We start from the raw sequence: 5,645 nt of genomic DNA, 5'->3' as shown, positions 1-5,645 counted from the left end.
GCACAAGAGATTTGGTCACTTAAATTTCAGGAGTCTTAGGTTATTGCAAAATTAAGGAATGGTGTTGTGCTGCCTGAAATCCAAGATAGTGATGATGTGTGCCAAGGGTGTGTACTTGGGAAGCATCACAATGAGTCATTTCCTAAGGAGACTACTTGGAGAGCACAAGAACCATTGGAATTGGTGCATTCTAATGTTTGTGGACCTACGCAGGTTTCAACCATAAGTGGAAACAGGTATTTCCTCACATTCATTGATGATTATTCAAGAATGTGTTGGATCTGCTTTATGAGAAATAAGTCAGAAATGTTTATCGTTTAGAGCAATGGTTGAACTGCAATGTGGTTACTCACTAAAGAAACTGAGAACTAATAGGGGTGGAGAATTTACTTCCACTGAGTTTAATGCATTTTGTGAATCAATTGGCATGGAAAGGCAGCTCACTGTGTCTATACTCCATAGCAAAATGGAGTGACAGAAAGGAAGAATAGGACAATATTGAGAATGGCTAAAAGTATGCTACATGAGAAGGAGCTACCCTACAAGCTATGAGGATAAGCAGTCAACACTGCAATTTATCTATTGAACATATATCCTACAAGTGTATTAGACAATGTTACACCATTCAAAGCTTATATTGGAAGAAATCCTGGGATTAAACATCTCAAGGTATTTCATGTTGTGTGCTATTCTCTAATACCTGGAAATCTGAGACATAAGTTGAAAGCATCAAGTGCAAAAGGGATCTTCATTAGATATAGTTTTTGTGATAAGGGATATAGGATTCTCAATCCTATTACAATGAAGGTGATTGTGTCTAGAGATGTAATATTTGATGAGAATGGAAAGTGGAATTGGGAAGAAAACAAAGTGAAAGAAATTTGTGTTCCTCTAATCTCAACTGAGTATAGAGAAATTGATGAAGGTGAAGCTAGGAGTTCTATCAGGTCAATATCTCATATTTCTTGTGAAAGATCTAGTGCTCAGAGTGCAGATGTGGAAATACATTCTGTTGATACACAAGCTTTTGATTCAACTCTTTTGAGATGGAGAAATCTACGTGAAGTTTATAAGCATTGCAATCTGTGTATTGTTGAACCTGAGTGTTTTGATGATATTGAACAAGATGATGTTTGGAGAGTTGCAATGCAGGAGGAGATCAACATGATTGAAAAGAACAAGACTTGAAAATTGGTAGATAGACCACTTGACAAGCCAGTAATTGGGGTGAAGTGGGTATACAAGACTAAGTTAAACTTAGATGGATCTGTGCAGAAAAACAAAGCAAGGTTGGTGGCAAAAGGTTATGCACAAAAGCTTGGAGTGGATTACAATGAGAAATCTGCACCTGTTGCAAGTCTAGATACTATAAGAACACTGATTGCTCTTGCTGCAAAGAACAATTGGCAACCGTTTCAATTAGATGTTAAATCTGCATTCTTGAATGAAGTACTTCAAGAAGAAGTGTATGTGGATTAGCCAGAGCATTTTATTGCCAAATGAGAGAAAGATAAGGTGTATAGGTTACACAAAGCACTTTATGGGCTGAAACAAACACCAAGGACTTGGTATGGGGAAATTGACTCATATTTTGATGAATGTGGGTTTAAGAAGAGTAGCAGTGAAGCAACCTTGTATACAAAAGGGAAAGAAGGTGCATGAATGCTCATTGCGTCAATTTATGTGGATGATATCATTTACAATGGAAGTAGTGTTGAATTACTTGAGGAATTTAAAGCTAATATGATGAATAAGTATGAGATGACAGATTTGGGCTTGTTGCATCACTTTCTGGGAATGAGAATTATGCAAACTGAATCTAGCATCTTCATTCATCAGAAGAAGTATGCCATTTCTCTTCTCAAGAAGTTTGGGCTGCAGAATTGTAAACCTGTTAGCATTCCGCTAGTTCCAAGTGACAAGTTGAGAAAAAATGATGATAATGGAGTTGCAGATGAAGCTCAGTTCAGAAAAATAGTTGGCAGCCTGTTGTAACTCACTGCAACCAGGCCTGACATTATGTATGTTTCTTGTTTACTAGTACGATTCATGCATTGTCCAACTAATAAGCTCTATGAGACATGCCTTCACTTTTGGAAGTGGAGTATTCTCTTGGTCCACAGTTAAACAACACTATGTTGCATTATCCACAACTGAGGCAGAGTACATTAGTGCAGCAGAAACCACTACACAAGCAACCTAGTTAAGATTTGTGTTGGAGGATTTTGGTGAAACACAAACTATTGCAACACCACTAAACTGTGATAGCACTTCTTCTATTGCAATCACCAAGAACCCTATCTTTCACCAAGAGACTAAGCATATCAACATGAGATATCATTTTATCAAGGAAACTTTGCATAATGAGAGCATTGATTTGGTGTTGTCCAACCAAAGAACAAGTAACATATATATTCACAAGGGCTCTTGCTAAAGATCAATTTTATCATCTCAGAGAACTATTGGGAGTGAATCAGTTCACAATTCAGAGGGAGTGTTGATGTGTAAATTGGTGAATTGATGTGAAGAAGATTACAAGTTTTAATTAGTGTAATGCTTCAGCTCCTAGGATGAGCTTATGTGATTAAAATGTAATTTGTTAATCAGTCTCATAGGGCTTGATATGTGACAAGTGTTCTAATCTCAGTGTAGTATAGAATGGATGGCTGAGATTGAAAATTGAGTTCTCTCTCTCTCTCTCTCTCTCTCTCTCTCTCTCTCTCTCTCTCTCTCTCTCTCTCTCTCTCTCTCTCTCCCAACGGTTATATTTTTGTTTTGTATGAGCTCATATGCTCAGTGTGCCAAGTTTTAAGGAAGATATTGCACATTCTCTGTGATTTTTTATTACAATTCCTCTTCTTCTTTCTTCAAGCGTTCTGAGTCTTCATAATTATCATCATCATTCTCTGTTTGAATCTAATTCACTAACATGTTTCTGGTGCAGAAATTGGTGTAGGTCGCTCTTAATTTGCAGAAAGTTACAATGCTTCTAAGCAGGAAGGTAACCTTTTGTCATCATCACTACTTGAATAATTGCTACTTGTCTCTCTTCATTTTCTTCGTTTATTTCTCTGTCGTAGCTTGTCCATGCTTTTCGAGTCCGCTTTCATCGAACCTTTCATTCACCATATCTGAATCCATGATACAAACATACTCTATGAAGGTGATGCCATGCATGTACAAGACATGCTGGTTGAACTAAATACTTTATCTGAACTATTTCGTGTTGGACGATGTACATATACAGAACCTTTCCACCTACGGGACTCTACCAAGGGATCACTAGCAAGTTTTTCTACACATTTCAGTTTCACGATTCAATCTTATTTTGGTGGTTGCGAATTTGGCGATGGATTTGCCTTTTTCCTTGCTCCTGTTGGATTTTCACTTTCCACCTAACACTGCCGGAGGTGGTCTAGGATTATTCAACACCACCACATCTTTTGCAGAATCCGAAACCAAAATTTTACCAGTTGAGTTTGACACTTACTCAAACGCACAATGGGATCCACCGGGATCACATGTTGGAATCAATATAAATCAAATCTCCTCAGCTGTTAATGCCAGTTGGAATCTGATCAGCAATGATGGGAAAGCAGCTTATGTATCGATATCTTATAATGCGACCTCGAAAAACCTCAGTATGACTTTGACATACAACCCGCATGTAATGTTTTATTTTTTTGTTTCCTACTCTTTCATACAATATTGACTTACGAAATGTTCTTCCAGAGTGGGTTACAATTGGTTTTTCAGCTTCTACTGGATTATATCCTGAGAGGCATCTTTTATATACGTGGGATTTCAGTTCAAACATGGATTGGTATGTGATAAACAGAAAAAAGAAGGCATTCTTGATTGAGGTCGTTCTCTTCTTTCTTTGTATTTTTCGTACTGATGTTTGGTTTGGTCATATCTTGGGTTTTGGTGGTGAGAAAACGGAGAAACAAGACTCAGCTTCACAAGTACCCCAGATCAGTGTGCTCAATAAGTTCGGATCTTCAGAGATTAGCCTTACCAAAGCGATTTTCTTACCAAGAACTAGTTGCAGCCACCATGATTTGCAAATGACAGAAGGTTGGGTCGCGGGGGGTCAGGACAAGTTTATAAAGGAACAATGCAAGATCCAGGCTTCACGGTCGCTGTGAAGAGGATCTTTGCGGAATCTGAGCATTACGAGAATGTCTTCATCAACCAAGTGAAGATAGTATGCCGCTTAATACATAAGAATCCGGTGCAGCTCATCGGATGGTGTCATGAGGAAAGCGAATGCTTACTTGTTTATGCATACATGCTACACGCATCTATTTGGCTCGAGGACAACATTGCAATGGAATTTCAGGTATAAGATAGCTTTGGGCTCGGCAGCGGCTCTTCACTATCTACACAAAGATGCAGAACAGTGCGTTCTTCATAGGGATATCAAATCAGCTAATGTATTGTTAGAAAATGATTTCAGCACTAAGCTTGGCGATTTTGGGATTGCAAAGCTCGTGGATCCCGGGTTCAAGACTCAGACAACAGGAGTGGTAGGGACTTTCGGATACATTGCCCCTGAATATGCAAACGGAGGGAGAGCCAGTAAGGAATCTGACATGTTTAGTTTTGATGTTGTAGCCTTGGAACTTGCGTGTGGAAGGACTTACCAGGACGGGGGATTTTACATGCCACTTGTGAGTTGGGTTTGGCAACTCTACCTTGCAGGAAATCTTCATGTGTAGCTGACGAAAGAGTAGAAGTGAAATTTGATCGAAACGAAATGGAATGCTTGTTAGTTGTTGGATTATGGAGCACTCACACCAACAGCGAGGGAAGACCAAAAGCGGGACAAGTGACGAAGATCCTTCAGCTCGAAGCACCATTTCCAGAACTTCCACCTGACATGCATGATCATCCATTGCGGCCTCAACACCAACTGGTTCCTTTCAAGGATATTTAATTTCTAGTTTTGAACCTGTGAATCGATAAATTTGTACATGGATCGACCAAACTACATTGTAAAATCATTGTGTTTTTTAATCTTCATGTTAATATTTGTATAATATCCTACTGAATAGGGTTTTTTTGTTAAAAAAAAAAAAAAAAAAAAAAAAAAACCTCAATGGTACAAGACGAATTTATTAATATAAAATAAAGGGGCAATTTGATCCAGGTCCAAAGAATTCACCAGTTTTCAGATTGGGTCCAATTTTATTTGATTTTTTATTACACCTAATTTGCCCCTTGAAAATAAAAAATATTTAAATTCTTTATTTTTGAATTTAAAATTTTAAAAATTTGAAGCTTCAAATACCTTTATCTACCCGTTTTCTAATTAAAAACAGTTTAAAAACACATTACAACCAATCTTGTAAGTTTATGAAAAATTAAAAGAAACGTTGTCGAGGTACATAAAAAATTTGTGATGTAGGTAGATAATATTAATTAATCTATGATATAGGTAGACTATGAATAAAAGCCTATCGTATAGATAGATAACACAAAATAATATGTGATATATAGATAGACTAATGAGCAAAAACATATCGTATAGGTAGATAACACAATTAATTTGAGATAGAAAAATTTGTGATATATAGGTAGATAAAATACAATTAATCTATAACACAGGTAGAATAAACAAAATATACAAATAGATTCATTAC

General features: G+C 37.1%; 1 pseudogene; it reads left to right on the top strand.

The window, feature by feature from the left end:
* Positions 1–3,256: 3,256 nt before the first annotated feature.
* Positions 3,257–5,315, top strand: LOC103949790 (annotated as a pseudogene).
* Positions 5,316–5,645: the final 330 nt, after the last annotated feature.

Source organism: the organism of the source record quoted next, unplaced genomic scaffold, assembly GCF_019419815.1.
Source record: "Pyrus x bretschneideri cultivar Hongxiangsu unplaced genomic scaffold, Pyrus_bretschneideri_v1 Contig28, whole genome shotgun sequence".
Taxonomy (NCBI): Eukaryota; Viridiplantae; Streptophyta; class Magnoliopsida; order Rosales; family Rosaceae; genus Pyrus; species Pyrus x bretschneideri.
The sequence above is the reverse complement of the archived record's forward strand: the minus strand, read 5'-3'. Positions and strand labels throughout refer to the sequence as shown.